The sequence below is a fragment of the Amphibalanus amphitrite genome, unplaced genomic scaffold, assembly GCF_019059575.1.
Source record: "Amphibalanus amphitrite isolate SeventyFive unplaced genomic scaffold, NRLGWU_Aamphi_draft 000293F_arrow, whole genome shotgun sequence".
NCBI classification, from domain to species: Eukaryota; Metazoa; Arthropoda; class Thecostraca; order Balanomorpha; family Balanidae; genus Amphibalanus; species Amphibalanus amphitrite.
This window is the reverse complement of record NW_024881788.1, coordinates 89,094-106,379: the sequence shown is the minus strand read 5'-3', so window position 1 is coordinate 106,379 and position 17,286 is coordinate 89,094. Positions and strand designations below refer to the sequence as shown.

The following is a 17,286-nucleotide window of genomic DNA, read 5'->3' as shown; positions in this document are numbered from 1 at the left end:
CTGTCTCCAGACGGCACATCAATATGAATCAAACACAATTCGAAAGCAAATTGGCTGCGGTCACATTCAGCCTGCATCCGGCATCCGGAAAATCAGGGGCAATTATCCGGGGTCAGCGAGAATTTGATCGGAGATCACGTTCGGTATCGTGATAGGGAGACGTGCTGAGGATAGGCGCTCACCAATGATTTTCCGGCGGGGAATGTCCAAACGATAATATTTTCTGGGTGCTAAATGCACCCTTAACCCGCGCCCTGGCAGGGGGGTCGATGCGACCCCCCTGTTTTTTTTTGTTTGTTTTTTTGGCGATGCGTGCCGAACTATTCGTAGGATCGTGCTGAAATTCAGCAGCGACGAAACACCTTCAATTAAGGGAGGGGGGCACTGCCGACTTTTGGACCCATTCTTTCCATACAACGCCCATAGGGCTAATGTTAAAATGCCAATATCAAAGGGGGGCACGGTGCCCCGGTGCCCTCCCCGTTCCGCCGCCTATGCTGAAATTTTTAATAGCCTCTAGGGCATCCTTTGCGCAACTTTTAGTAAAAAAAACATTTTCGGGTCATGTCAGGTCTCCGAGCTATGACGTGGACTCCCCTATGACGTGGCCTGAGGACCCCCCTTTACAAGGTCAACCCAGATCAAGCTCTTGATGTTCGCGACCGTCCTCGCCGGCGGCGGGTGTGACCTCCCGTGTTCCCGGGGAATAAGTCAAGCCAGTAATGACTGAAATGCAGTTAACTATACATCATTTTGTTGCTAATTCGTTGAGAAACGCGGTCGTGAAAGTTTTATGTCGCCATCTTTCATAGATTCGCCAAAATTGGCTAAGTAGTTAGTAATTTGGAAAATTGGGGGTACTCCTAAATCGCAAAGAGAAAAACGTAGCCAAACCCAACTATGCCAGAAAGATAAGCGCCTTGGGAAGGAAACTTACACCATGGGGCTCAAAAGGACTTACCCCATACGGAAAAGTACATATTATTAAAACTGAGGCACTTTCACAACTTACATACCTAATGAAGCGTAGTGGCTCGACCTTCCGTGGATCAGATAAAAGAGATCAATAGAATTGTTATACGCAAAACACTAATTAATGACAAGGCGAAAGGCGGATTAAAGGTGCCAGACGTGGGCGCTCAATCGACGAGCTTAAAGATCGCATGGGTAAAAAAAAATCATCAACCCTGACTGCAAGAGCAAATGGAAAGCGGTGGTCAAAGATAAGCTTACAGTTGCAGAAGGCGTCACAGTGTTTCACTGCGAAGGAAACGCTGAACTTTTATATCCACAGTTAGTGACAGCTTTTAGGCGGAGACAGCGGAATCGTGGTTTAAACTGGCCAAAGAACTCGATAAAGATGCATCTGGTGGTCAATGGCTTTCAAAACCTCTTTGGTTTAATGCAGAGTTGAATCTAGAAAATAACCCAAACATTCGAAAACGCGAACTCATGAGGCGCAGACTGCTAAGAATGGGTGACATTTATCATTCGGAGCATAAATGTTCACCGTTAACGAGCTGCAAAGCAGATATTGGCTTCGGGCATTTTCTGATGTGGCAAGCGCTGTTGCGTAGTGTCCCCAGCCATATCAGCAGAAAACTCGCACGAGACATGCCTGGCAATGCCGAACCACTGGATAGCATTATAAAACTAAAAGAAGCTGGCAAAACGGCGCAGTGGTCATATAATACCCTACTTAAGAACTTCAATCCCACCAGTCCTACAATAGTCGACTTAAATGGAGCAATGAACTGGCTCTTAATCAAAGCTTTAACTGGGAGAAAGCTTATAAGTCAACTGTATTCAAGTACCTCGGACTTTAAGCTCAGGTGGCTCCAATTTAGAATATGGCACAGAATCATCCCTACCAATGCACATTGGGGATTTTTCCGATCTAGCACGTCTTTATTCTTAGAGGGCAATCCATAGGTAGTATTGTAGCCAGATTGTGCACAGATGTTGGCTGGTGTGTTCTGGTGAGAATGTTACCCTAAAATGTCCTTAATCAACATAGTATAGGGGGTTCAATTGGACCCCCGGCTCAGCCGTTTGGCCCCTGATCAAGCTAGCGCTTGCGGAAAAAATGGAGCGTGCTGCCTATGACGAGATGAGGCCGAATATATCAAATTTCAAAGTCCAAGGTCATTAGTTGACTTTCCAAGTCAGTTTAATGACCCAACTAAAGTTGGGAAATCGAGACCTCTTGAAACTTCGTAAAGTTAGGGTGTTACGGGGTATTTTGGGGTGCTGATCACGAATTTCACGTTAGTTTTGATCACATACGATGTCTTTATGCATTTAGGCCAGGTCGGGTCAGGTCAGGTCAGATCAACCAGTAGGCGTCCTGCCGGCCATCCATAGTAGGTGTCACCTACTACTGACAGCTTCATAACATGGTACGAGGGCACCAGAACTACTTCGTAAATATTCAAATAGTTGCTAAATTCGAAATCAGCACCAAAAACTACCCTAGGTAAAACTCGAAAAAGTGAACCAAGGTCATCAAAGGTCAATGACCTTGACTTGACTTTCACGTGACCTTGACACCCACCATAATGCATGGCACCAACAGCATTTCACATATTTGAACGTTTAAAACCACAAAAAGACTGGAAATCGCGGATAATGTGAGCTGGCATACGCCGAATCGCGATTCCGGCCAAACATGGTCTCGAGAAATATGCGACAGGTCAAAGGTCAGTTGGGTCAGTCATGAAATTTTTAGGTTAGATGTAAAATTGATGATCTCGTGGGCACCGAAAGTTTCGTCGCGATCGGCCACTTTTTGCGCGAGTAATTTGTGGAAAACCATGGGGTTTTATCCGACCCCTTCCCCCTCCCCTCCCCACAAGTGCGAGGGTTAATAAGGTTACGGTATGTATAATTTACGCTTGTCATCCTATTCCTAATGAATGTGTCTCAGAAAATATGCATCATATAAATCACGAAGTAAAATTATTCGCCTATGACCGAGACATACCTATATCGTGCTGTTTGCCCTAGCGCTCCTAGAGTGGGGTATTAAGATACTCTAATGTGAATATTCCGTGTTCAGGCAAGTTCCGGCAGCCAAACTAGGCGTTGTTTTATGCAGGAGAAAGTGGCGAATTCGATAGGATTTGTTTCGGAGTGGAAAAGTCTGGAAAACATTGTTGATTTCCTACATTTATTTAGAATACCATTCCTTCAATATGGTCTCTGTAAGGGTTTTGTGTAAATGGCATTTTTGTGACCTTAGTAAGGCTGTGGCATACTTTCTGTTTGCCATTCCATTCCTAATAAAGGTGCCTTTCAGAATATATCCAACTTTAAGACCTCGCAAGAATAAAACCAACAGGACAGGACAATGAAATCGAGCTATACTTTCGGGCCTTGCTGAGCCCATTGAGTATTCACGCATGAGTGTGAACTTTGGGCGCATTTTTCCTAGTCTTGCTGTGGACTTACAGATAAAGCAATGCCATATAATGAAAAATTCAGACATTTCTTACCCCACGGACACAAAGAAAAAAAATAATTATAAAAATTGGAATTAAGACTCGCTACATAGATCGGAAAAATCCCCACTGCGACAGGTGTCCAGGTATAAAGGAGTCCATCCAGCATATTTTCCTTCAGTGTCCGTAGTCGTCAAGTTTTGGAGCGATTTCCGCAGTGCTCTAAGAGTAACTGTGGGAAGGCCAGCGATACTTTTGAGTGATCCAATCCCAGATAGGCACCTTTCAAAGTAGGTGGGGCATTCCACGATAGATCGCACCAGGACCGTCACCCTCATCTCTCAGATTTTAATGAAAATCGGTTTTAAGGGTAATCATAGGCCCCAAAGACGCCTCGCAAAATATCAGACTTCTCAGATCAAAACTTTTTGAGTTATATTGCATTACATTTTTTTAACTTCGGTTTATAACGGTGAGTTTGATGACCTATAACTCAAGAACGGGTTAAGCAACCAACAAACGGTGAACAGCACTAAGCTTGCGATGAATCAATGATAAATATCACTTTTTAAAAATTCCAAAGAAAAATTTTCTTTGTTGAACAAAAATCATAATCTTTTTTTCATTTGCCTCTAATGACTTGGGACCAAAATTTTGCACATTTTATTTTTTTCAAAATAAACTTCATGTCATTTTAAATCGACATGCAAAAAATTAGAAAGGTGTTCTTTCTTTAAGTTCCTCATTTTCCCGCAAACAAAATGGGTTTCGAGGGGGTTAATACGACCCCAGCACGCCGTTTCGCTTCTAATAGAGCTAGAGCCTCGCGGAAAAAGCGAGCGTGTGTGCCGTTACAAGTCAAAGCGATTGGTACCCGATTTTAAGGTCTCAGGTTAACCGGTAGCGTCTGAGGTCAGGTCAAGTGACTGAATTTACGGGTTCGGTTTTAGTAAATAACTTCGCAAAAAATGGCCGCAGAGCCGCGGTTTTGGCATCATTGTGTTCGCCTAGCTCAGGTGCGTCGAATGATATGCTTTTTGTTTGGGTGAGGTCAACTTAAGTAGTTGAACTCGGGTCAAGGTCAGGTCAGAGGCCCTCACGTCACGAAGCTGGGCAAAGGATATCATATGGCATATCATTCGATTCGGAAGGTCTTTCCGGGTCTATTGGTGGCTTTCCCGACTCTCTAGCTCAATTTGATCGGGAGTTATTGAAAAAACTCGCACGACCCTAGTGACGTCATAAATGACGTCACACAAGGTTAGCAATGTAAAAGTGAAACATTGGACTTTGCAAGAAGTGCATGAAATCACGATACCATGTAGGGGAGAGTGGGGTAATTTGGCCGCTTTTTTTAAGAAAACGATGTAACTAAAAATTGACAACACATTTCTGCATTTTCTCAACGCTGACAGGTGTGGTAGTGGTGTCATTTTCCAAAAAATGTCTGACCGATACCGACCGAAACCAAAATTTGGGAAAAATTTCCGACCGAATACCGACCGATAACATCCCAAGCCAAAATTTGACCGAAATTTGACCGAAATACCCCAAAATTAAAATAATTGGTAAATTCTGATGGAAAATAATGGGAAATGGCATTTCAGTCCAAATTCAGTCAATTCCTAGCCACTGTAAAATACATTTTGTGGTAGAAGTTACATTGCTAAGGGTAGACTAGGAACACATGGTCCTCAGCGTTTCACAAATTTGGTTAATTAGAATTGTCAAGAATCTGCTGTGGTCTATTACCGGGGTTACATGAGCAAGTAAATGCATATCAGGAGCGGATTTTCCGGTAACCGGACAAAAGATCGCAAAGCAGAAGATCGTATGGCAGAAGATCGTAGGCAGTTGATCGTATGCAAAATATCGTAATGGATAAAGATCGTACGACATAATGCTCGTATGGACAAAAGATCGTATTCGCTAAAGATCGTCAAGGAAAATGATCGTATGCCAAAAAGTCGTAATGGATAAAGATCGTACGACATAATGATCGTATGGACAAAAGATCGTATTCGCTAAAGATCGTCAAGGAAAATGATCGTATGCCAAAAAGTCGTAATGGATAAAGATCGTACGACATAATGCTCGTATGGACAAAAGATCGTATTCGCTAAAGATCGTCAAGGAAAATGATCGTACGCCAAATGATCGTATGAGATAAAGATCGTACAGTCAAAATATGGTATTCACATGGTGCAGCCCAACTCCAGCGCATACAAAGCTTATCAATTTCTGTGTTCGCGTAGTAAGTGGCCGTCGTAAGCTCGACCATACATTGATTTTATTTCAGAGCTTAGATGGCTCAATGACACCTAAAAGCAACGCGTTGTATATGTGCCGAATAAATGAATGTATGTGCTGCCGTTTTCATGTACCTAAGTACCTATTTGAAGTGAACACAACTAAACCCATGTTCCCCCCCCCCCCACCCCGCACCGCCTGGAAGGTTAAAATGTTGCTTAACCCTCGCCCGCACATGCCATTTTCCCATCCTAGAACGCACATGGGGGGGGGGGGTGGTTGCCACCCCCCCCCCCCGCGCCATTTCGCTCCTGTTGGAGATAGAGCTTAGCGGTAAAGACCAAAAAGATTCTTTGGGAAGAGACGAATCCAATGATACCCAGTTTTACCTTCTCAGGTCAGTCATTGACCTTCCAGGTCAGGTCAAACTAAAAAATGTTGCTGTTTTGGGTCACCGTTGGATATCAAGTGTGCTGCTTATCAAATACCGATGACGATGCTGTTTTCTGGTGCCAAGCCAGCTAGAACCTCTTTGTCACACTACCCGACCAGAATTTTGCTGCTGAGGTCATTTCAGGTCAAGTTAGGTCAAGGTCAATTATATGTGTTTGTATGTCTGTGTGTGTCTGTGTGTATACTGATGTGTGCACCAATTGTTTTTGGGTCCATATTACATGAAATCATGATCTGAGAAGCTTTTACCAAAAATGCAGTCAAAAAACTTCAAAAAAGTAAATTCAGCTTGCCTAAAACGCAATTATCTTAGATGACCTAGGTTGACCTTGACCCTGACCTTGACCCCTGTACATCGTCGAACAACATGTTCCATGATAGGTGGGAGGTAAGACTGGCAAAAAAGGCCGAAATCAGGGTGTCAAAAGCTCATAAGGCCCATGGCAAACGCAATATGTTGAGAATTGGCCATTTGGGTCATGACATGACCCGACAAACAAGGTCATATCTCCGAAACCAAAAATCACAGAAACTTGAAATTTTCAGTGGACATCAAGAAAGGATAGAAGAGCAGCTATACGAAAAATCAGCCTTCTAGCTCTAAAAATGTTGCGTGCAGAGCAGAAAGACTACCTGGGGGGGGGGTGGCAACCACCCCCCCCCCCCCATGTGCGGGCGAGGGTTAAGCGGCTGAAGTAAACGGCGTTAAAAATACTTTTTCCTTCGTACTGTTACATTTTCATATTGAATCGTCATCGCTTTAAGGCCTGGCTACACTATGCGTTTTCTGCGTGCGTTTTTTGCGTGTTTGCGGGTTTTGCGTAATATCGTTCTAGAAAAAAGGTTATTATTAATTAAACTTCTTTAATATTCACATAAAAGTTAATAAAACGTTTTATGTTATTTAAAAGTTTATATGAAAAACATATAACAAAAGCGTAATGTCGTTTCTTTCTAAAACGATATTCCGCAAATCACGCAAACTTGCAAAAAACGCACGCAGAAAACGCATAGTGTAGCCAGGCCTTTACGAGTCATCAACAGATTTTTTTTCCAGTAGGGAGTTTTATTACACTAACCATGACAATCACACGGCATAACGCTTCGACCCGCAATCCGCCGCAAACAGACAAGCATCATGCACTCGGCGAGACGAGGCGCATCACTCTCATGAGCGGCGAACGAAGCTCGGAGCCGAGCCGCCAATTGCCATCACTAAAATGTCACGTTGCCACTTCCGTCTAACAAAGCTTTCCATTTTTCTTCAAAATCATTTAATCTGTTGTGATCCCTGGCTATGTTTTTTTCCGCTTGCGCATATCCTGCTATAACACTCAACAGACGCAAAACACCGGGCTCCTGTACTGTGTCATTAATACTTAATTTGCAGTTAACAATGTACTGCTTTGTTAATAACACTATCAGATTTACTATGGGTGGGGCTGCAGGGGAACCTAATATTAATGATTGGTAACAGCCAAAATTACTTGAAAGTCTGAATAAATTTTTCAGTTTGGAAACAACGACCTTCCACAGCTCTTTTACATCCATACATTCCACAAAAAAGTGTTGCAAATCATCAACTTCAAAACACTTGAGACAAATCGGGCTGCCGACCACGCCTCTTGTGCACAAGTATTTCCTGGTTGGGATATACCTGTTAACGATTCTGAAATGCAAAGCTTGTAATCTCGTCGACCTGGTACACTTATAAGGCAGTTCGTAAATTTCCCTCCAACATTGAGGGTTAATATCAAAGTGTGCCCACCTTCGTATAGCTGTTGGTTCACGTTGCTCAATAAAGCAACTGTAAAACTGGCTGCTTTTACAGTTCTTCAGTTCTGTATACTTTTGATTTTGACACAGATAGATTTCACTTAACTCTGAACGAATATCGTGCCTACCTCCACCTTCTCTCATAACGACTTTCCACTCCGTTGGAATAGCACTCAAGACGCTCCTAATGGCCAAAAAGTTTGCTTTTAATTCCGGATATTTGTGCTTAATTTCATTAACGCTAAGTATGTTTCCATTCGCGTCCGAAACATCATTAATAACTTTTAGGCCAACATCATACATATGTTTTCTAAACACAGGTAAATTGTCAACTGTGATCTGGTCATTGTTCCATAAACTCTGCATTCTAACTTCTGAAGAGGTTCTAATAGGTATTTTCTGGCAGAGGTCCTGATAAGATAACATTATTTCCCTATAAAACTCTGGTATCTTTAAATGATCAATGTAATATTTGCCCTTTCGAATTCTAAGCGCATCATTCAAGTTAAAACTACCTAAACGAGCTTGCAACAAAGCACGCCAAGTAGATTCTGTGCACGTCACCATTCGAGTGAGCCATGTGAGTCTCAGAGCCGAATAAAAATGTGTTACGTTTACCGCGTTCAACCCGCCATGACTTATACTTTGGCATAGGGTACCTAAGGCAACTTTCGGCGGTCTCCCTCGCCATATAAATTTCATAATGCGACCTTGTATCTCATGTAAATCTACACGTGCAATCGAACAACATGAAGCAACGTATACCAGCTGAGAAACCAGGAGCATTTTCGTAACAACAATTCTTCCCTTTATCGTAAGGCTCCGCTCTGACCATTCATTCACGACGGCTCTTATCCTTTTCTGAACAGGAGCAATATTGTCTTCGTTGCAGGATTCAGACGCACTGAACCATACTCCTAATATCTTAATTTTGTCAACCGCCCCTATACCGTTCAATGAATCTCGTCTATGACGAAGTGGACCTAACCACAAGAGATTGCATTTTTTCAGGTTTAATTCCAATCCTGACAATACACTAAACGCTGTTAGGATCTCAATAGCATTATTGACCGATGCTGAATCCCTCAAAAACAAGGTCGTATCATCAGCGTATTGACTTAATTTCACTTCGTACTGACTTATGACAAGCCCTTTTACATTTTTTGAAGACCTAATTTTAATTGCTAGAAGCTCAACAACGAGATTAAACAGCACTCCGCTAAGCGGTGAGCCTTGGAATGTACCGCGTCTGCACTGAAACCAGTTAGACGTACAACCATTATTTTTAACTGTGAGCAGTGCATTGCAATATAGAAGTTTGACCCATGATTGGAACTGAGGACCAAAATTAAACAACTTAAGAGTATGAAAAATGAAATCATGTTCAATAGAATCAAAAGCACTATGATAATCCAGCGCCAATAAAATTCCTTCAGTATCATCCATTGTGCAATAATCTATGATATCAGATATCAGCCTTACATTTTCTCCGATGTAGCGTCCTTTCATAAATCCAGTTTGGCTGCTATTAACCAGTTTACCGACAACTTTGCCTAACCGGTTTGCCATCACCTTTGCTATAATCTTATATAACACATCAAGTAAACAAATTGGCCTTTTGTTTGCGAGTTTCATCTGGTCTCCTTTTTTTGGTATCAACGTTAATACTCCTCTTCTATGAGTGATAAATAACTCTCCTGATACATATGCATCATTAAAATAATCAACTATTAAATCGCCTATATCCTCCCAGAAGAAATTAAAGAATTCTGCCGTGAACCCAGAAATTCCAGCAGCTTTGTTACGTGCCATTTTCTCCAACGCATTCTTGCACTCTTGTTTTGTGATTGGCCCTTCACATTCCATCCTATCAATTTCGGATAATTGGGGAATATCAACTCCTGAAAAGAATGAATTTAAGTCGCGGGTCCTTTCACGCTTGGACTCATACAGCGCCTTGAAATGTTGAACACAAGCATCCAAAATCAATTTGTTTCCTCGTATAATGCTCCCGTCATCCGAAATTAACGTCGTAATATGTCGTTGCGCATCACGACGCTTACACATTCTCAAGAAATATTTTGACGATTTTTCCCCTTCTTCAATCCACGCAGCCTGAGACCGCAGGATTGCTGATCTGCCCCTTCGCTCTTTGATGTCGTCTAACGCAGCCTTTACCTTTTCGTACTCCTTGAGTACGTCAACCGTGGGCGATTTTGCAACGGTATTTTCTAGGTCATTCGCTCTGGTGTACAGGCGATTTTCTTCTTTCCGCAGATCATATGCCACTTGTTTACTTTTCTTTACTGTTATAACTCGTATACTGCTCATCAGCATTTCTATCTTTAATCCTTTATTAGCGACATCAGAATATTTGCCACGATTTCGAAGAGCATTACTAATTTCTTCCCGGACCGCATCAACATGGCTCTCATCGCTCAGAAGCAAATTGTTGTATCGCCAGATGCCCGGACCGCGGCGCTCAACACTGAGTTGAATATCAATATACACAACACTGTGGTCGCTAAGAACACCAGTATCAATTCTTACGTCAGCTACGTTGTTTTCAATAAGGCTACTGCTTGCGAAGATATAATCAATGCGCGATTGTTGCATCGGATTAGCTCTACGCCAGGTATAATTACGAGCTGCCGGATGCTTGAAACGCCACGTGTCTTCTAAACCGAATTCGGATAGCAAATCTTGTAACTTATTACTCGCTCGGGTGCAACGGAATACGTCGCTATCGGTATCCAATTTACTAAGCTTAATGTTAAAGTCGCCTGCTAGCAAAAGGACGCTACTTTCGACACCTAGCAATAGTTCACGCAATTCCGTTATAAAACTGCACTTTTCTGCTTGAATGTCTGCCGAAGGCCCATATACTCCGACAATGACAACAGGATCACTAACGTTTCCACTTTCTACCTGCACGCCGAGTATCCGACCATTGTTTCCAAACAGCTTACAAATGGTATGGGGATAACTGACGGGAAAGAGCATTGCTACTCCCGCTTGACCTTCACTATAATGTGAAAAACACATTTCACCTTTCCACTCACTCTTCCACTTAAGCTCATCACTTGCTGTAGAATGTGTTTCCTGAAGTACGATAATGCTATGTTTGTACTTAATTCTGACATGTCTAAACAAGGCTCGCCTTTTTATACGATTACGCAGCCCACGTACATTGAATGTTATAACGGATATGCGCTCTAGTCCCCTAAAGTCTGCCGTCATTTCGATATCGGCAAATCTGCGTGTCAAGCGGCAATCTCGTCAAACGGCACGGCGTCCAGAAACGAATGAACAGTAGGCTAATCAACTTGATAACATCTCTCTCATTCCAGAGCAAACGACTATCACCCGTTCTCCCCATTACTCCCAACTCCTTGTTAACTATCTCCCACGACATACCCACCCTAATCTACCACACTCACACATGAGCCCCTGGGCGGCGGCTAACGAAAATATGTACTTGAGAAAAAAAAAAACAAACAAACACATACACCAGCAGTTTCAGCTTACATTGCGGTCGCACCGCTATTCTATCATGTATCATTGGCGGTCGCAGGGGGGGGCCATCAGGGCCATGGCCCCCCCAAAGGCAAATCAGGGGGGGCCATCATATCATTTGGCCCCCCCAAACAACCGATGGGCCCCCATGGCCGTATGGGGCCCTGGCCCGTATTCGATTGTCACGAGGCTCGAGAAACCCACGCCAGCTATTAACAGCTCCCATACCAGTCTTTGAGGGTCCTACACTGACGTCGGAGGGCCCTTCAGTGGCGGTCAAGCGTCCACATTGACCGCTGAGGACCCAAATTGACCTCTGAGGGCCCTCCACTGGCCTTTGAGGGCCCCTAAACCGGTCTCAGGGGCCCAACCGGCGTCTGAGAGCCTCATTCCGGCCTCTGATGGCCTCATTTCTGTCTCTCGAGTCCCAAGACCAGCCTTTAAGTGTCTCTGAGGGCCCCGCACTGGATTCTGAAGACCCGATGTTGGTCTCTAAGAGCCCGCATCGGCCTCTGGGGGCCCATCTTGGCCTTTGAGGGCCCTCCGCTGGTCTCTGGGGTCCAATGCCGGCCCTTGCCGGCCTTTTAGGGCCCAAAACTGACCTCTAAGGGCCCATGCTGGCCTGTAAGGACCCACATTAGCCTCTGAGGCCCCCCGCACTGGATTCTGAAGACCCAATGCCGGCCGCTCAGGGCCCGCATCGGCGTCTGAGGGCCCACCTTGGCCTTTGAGGGCCCTCCGCTGGCCTCTGGGGTCCAACGCCGGCCCATGCCAGTCTTTTAGGGCCCCACACTGACCTCTGAGGGCCCCATGCTTGCCTGTAAGGACACACATTAGCCTCTATGGGCCCCGCACTGAATTCCGAAGACCCGATGCCGGCCTCTAAGGGCCCGCATCGGCCTCTGAGGGCTCATCTTGACTTTTGAGGGCCCTCTACTGGCCTCTGGGGTATAACGCCGGCAAATGCCAGTCTTTTAGGGTCCCATTCTGACCTTTGAGGGCCCCATGCTGGCCTGTAAGGGCCCACATTAGCCTCTGAGGGCCCCCGCACTGGATTCTGAAGACCCGATGCCGGCCTCTAAGGGTCAGCATCGGCTTCTGAGGACCCATCTTGGCCTTTGAGGGCCTTCTGTTGGCCTCTGGGGTCCAACGCCGGCCCATGCCGGTCTTTTAGGGCCCCACACTGACCTCTGACAGCTCGTGCTGGCCTGTAAGTACCCACCTTAGCCTCTGAGGACCCCGCACGAGCCTCTAAAGACCCGATGCCGGTCTGTAAGGGCCCGCATTGGCCTCTGAGGGCCCATCTTGGCCTTTAAGGGCCCTCTACTGGCCTCTGGGGTCCAACGCCGGCCAATGTCGGTCTTTTAGGGCACCACGCTAACCTCTGAGGGCTCCATGCTGGCCTGTAAGGACCCACATTTGCCTCTGAGTGCCCAATTTGGTCTCTGATGGTCTCAAACTGCCTTTTGCAGGCCCTGTACTGGTCTCTGAGGGCCCTAAACTGGCCCCTAAGGGCCCAAACCAGCCTAGGTCCCACACCGGCCTCTGATGGTCCCATTTCTGTCTCTGGGACCCAAACTGACCCTTATGTGCCTCTGAGGGCCCCGTACTGGCTTCTGAAGGATCGATGCCGGCTTCTGAGGACCCATAACGGTCTTTAAGTGTCTCATGCCGACACCTCAGGCCCCACACTAGCCTCTGAGGGGCCCCAAACTGGCCGCCTATGAGGTCTCTACACCGGCCACTGATAGCCGTATTATGTTCTCTGGGGGGCTCAAGCCTTACCTTCGGGGGTCACGCACTTGCCTCTGAAGGCCCACATCAGCCTCTGGGGTCCTACCTGGGGCCTTTGAGACCCTTTGCTGACCCTTGGGTCCAACGCCGGCCTTTGGGGGGTCTGACACCGTACTCTAAGGGCCCCATTGCAGCCTCTAGGCGATAGGTATCGCCTAAGCGCTATCGATGGGCCCATAAGTGTAGGAACCATGGGTGCAGTGGGCGCAGTTGCACCAAACACAATTCTGCAGTGGGTGCAGACAATGTATTCTGCATCCACAATAATCTAGAACAAAACCCCCTTTTCTCAGCAACACTACTTTCCATGCAGCACGACAAATTTAGGATATTTTGCCCACTATCCATCTTTCGAAGCATTTGATACTGTAATGGTCTTCAAAACTTACATTTGTGCCCAGTAAAAAAAGAGAGAAGATGAAACGGAACACATGTGATTGAACAGTGAACAGATACCGAGGACCCACTGTCAAAAGTTTTAGCACGATGATCTTAGAAAATAGCAAAGTTAGCCGCCTAAGCCGCCTTTACTTTTGCGGTAGTCCATTCACAGTTGCGTGAATTAGACAATATCAATAATTCAAAATGCACTTATCGGTACCTTTTCGACATTGTACACCCTCAAAGCTCGCAATGAGCCTCCGCTCGGGTGCCGCTCCCTACCCCCCCCCCCCCCCCCCCCCCGCTTCACCGGTCATGGCCTGGATTTCTGTACCCGTGCACTACGCCCGTGGGCCCCTTTGAGCTAGCACCGGGCCCCCCGGGTCAGCGCAGGGGCCCCTTTGCCAAGTTGGCCCCCCCCAAACTCCAAGTCTGCGACCGCCCCTGTCATGTATCGTACAAGTGCAAATCCATCTCATCCCTTGAGACATCCCACTGTCTATGGTGACCTTTCCGATAATACCTTAACGCACTGTTCCATCTAATGAGTAAACACAAACAAGAAAAAAAAACAATACCACGTGGCATTGGTTCCACTATCTAGTTCCGTCCTCCAAAGCTCACACCTTTCCGCGATCATTAAACACAAACAATACGGCATCTAACACAGCATAGGCGTGAAACAAACATTTTGACTACCTTGCATTAAGAAAATCACTTACTTGGCCAACAAATCAAACTGTGCCGCCCGTCGACCGACCCGGCAGCCGCCCAGTCCGGCCGCACCGGGACATTCGCCGTCACTCGCCTCAGGGCGCGGCAGTGAAGCCTCGGCCGCGAGAACCAACACCAGAGCAGGCGTTGCCGAGACCCATGTCCAACGCCAACGGACTCTGTCCCGCTCGCGCGCCCGGCAAAGAGTCATCGACATCACGCGAGCTGCGCAATCACCGCTTACCACCAGAACGTGTCAGCAGCTCGACGAAATCGTCTCGGCGTCAGTCCCGACCAGCCGGTCCGGTGTCGGCTGACGCCTCCGGGCCCCCGCCAGCCGACTGTGCAATCGCACAGGAGTCCATCCCCGATGAGACAGCAGCCGGAACCGAGGCGTCGCCCGAGTCCCCGCCGCCGCCGCCGGCCGGCCCCGGCGGAGCCCGCCCGGCCGCCGGCGCCGCGGCCGCCCCGGCGCCCGCCGACAGATCCGTCCGCCGGCGCGCGCCCACCGCATCGGCGGGCGCCGGCCGGTCCCGATCGCGCGGCCGCGGGGGAAAGCGGCGGCCGCCCAGGATCCTGTGGAGGCTCTCGGCATCTTGCACACGTAAATTCGAGCCACCCTTCTCCTTGCGGCACCACACGATCCCCCGGCGACTGAAAACAGAGGCAATAAGCCCCCCGTTCTCTGGTCGTTTTGCGCGCAGAAGCTCTTCGAACAGCAGACGATTTCTCGGCGTTAGTGATTCCGAGATGTACAACGGCGGCACCCGACGGCCAGCGCGGTCAGGGAGCCGCGCCATATTGAAACGAGCGTCGTACACAAAGTCTCTCACTTGTCGCTTCACAAACTTGCAAATGACTTTCGTGTCGTTCTGCAACTTGTGTGCCACTTGCAGGTCAGACTTCGACATTTTGAGCCCGTCAATTCATCAACAGATGTTTATCGCGTTATCACTATCGAAGTCGCAATTCTCCTAGTTATAGGATCCTAGTTTCAATCCAATCCTAGTTATAGGAGTCATTGTTATCGAAGGCCGGTTAAAGATGTCAATTGTCGATCATTGGTTCGAAATCGCCCCAGTAATTACCGAGTTACTGAAATGGGAACAAATTTGTCACCTCTTCTTTTTGTATTTTGCACGTGCATTGGGGGTCACTCACATAGATCAAGGGTATCCGACCTTTGGTAGAAGGGTTGCAGCTACCCTATAAAAATTACCGCAAGACAATTGCTCAAGCTGCTGCTGAGATATGGGCCTCTCAAAATCATTACTTTTGCAAAACTGCTTGAACACCCCTGACTTCTCACGTGGCACGTGCCACGACGGCCACTGAGATGTATCAAAAGTAGTCAATTACGGGGAAGAAGGGATGGGGCTACCCAGCAAAAAAGACCGCAGGCCAATCGGTTCAGCGGTTGCTGAGATATAAGCCTCTTAAAAGCGTTACAGGCCGGGCCGGGCCGGGCCGGGCCGCTCATACTGAGATTTTCCCGTTATATTCAAAAGACTTCGCTTCGCTCGCTGCGCTCGCTCGCTCGAAACAACACTATTCTATACGATTATTTACTTAACGAACGTAACGTTACGATCTTTTGTCGAACGATCTTTTACAACATACCATCTTTATCTTACGATCATTTTCCTACGATCTTTTTTGTACGATCCATTGCTTTACGATCTTTTGCTTACGATCCTAGGTCGTACGATCTTTTGCGACATACGATGACTGTATGACGATGACGATGACTGATGACGTGTACTCTCCACATAACATTGTTATTCTTGGCGATTTTAATGCTGGTAATACATTCCTTAGTCCGAAGTACAAAAACTATAGTCCTCTATCATCCTACGAAACTTATCTCCATGACGTTATCTCAACATCTAACTTTGAACAACTGATTACCCAACCAACTAGATACTCAGAGATCAACAACATTGCCAATCTTAGAGACCTGGTAATAATATATAACGGATCAATGGTCAACTCAAGTGGTGTACTTCCTCCCTTCTCCAAAATAGATCACATCCCAATCTTTGTGTCCCTCGTTATCGACACCCCCTCCATTTCAAAATACACCAAACAAATATTTGACTTCAGACAAACAGACATTGACAAACTTGTATCACTGCTTATGGACACTGACTGGGACACATTACTAGACTGTGACTTAGACACTGCAACTCAAAATATGTCCGATGCCTTAATGGCTGCAGCAATAGCTTCTATTCCCCAAAAAAACAATTTCATCCAAAACAAATAACAAACCTTGGTTTAATCCAGAGCTAAAGCGCCAAATTCGGAAGAGAAACAGGTTATTTTCTATTGCCAAAAGAAGGGACACCCCACAGGACTGGACACGATGGAGACAGGAACGCAACATAACAACCGAGATGAACCAACGTTTTAAAAATATTCATATAAAATCGCAGGTAAACAGGCTCATAGAACAAAAACAGAATCCACATGCATATCACAACATCTTAAAAAGTCTTACTGGTAAAGTAGCAAAGCATAATATACCACCACTTATAAATCAAGACGGGATGCCAGTTACTGACGACTCTGCTAAGGCAACTATCCTCAATAACCATTTTGCAGCACAAACTCAACTAGACACATCCAACCAGCAAATTCCCCATATTACCCCTCCAACCTTCCCAATTCCTATCCTATCAGAGGCCCAAGTAACCGAGCATGAGGTTCTTAAAATTATCAATACATTAAAGGCTAACAAATCATCAGGTCCTGACAAAATTCCTAACAAATTGCTAAAAATGTCAGCACTACTCATTGCCAAACCTCTTGCAAAACTATTTAATAAATCTCTTAGGCTAGGAAAATTTCCCTCTCAATGGAAAAAAGCTTGCATAACTCCAATATTCAAGCAGAAAGGTTCAAATTCAGACCCAACTAACTACAGACCCATCAGTCTTCTTCCCTCCCTATCAAAAATATT

General features: G+C 46.0%; 1 protein-coding gene across 15 annotated transcripts in view; it reads left to right on the top strand.

Annotated features, from left to right (window-relative positions):
* Positions 1-17,286, top strand: part of LOC122387639 (MICOS complex subunit Mic27-like) — a 143,499-nt gene that overhangs the window by 115,408 nt on the left and 10,805 nt on the right. The gene's annotated exons all lie outside the window — the stretch shown is intronic.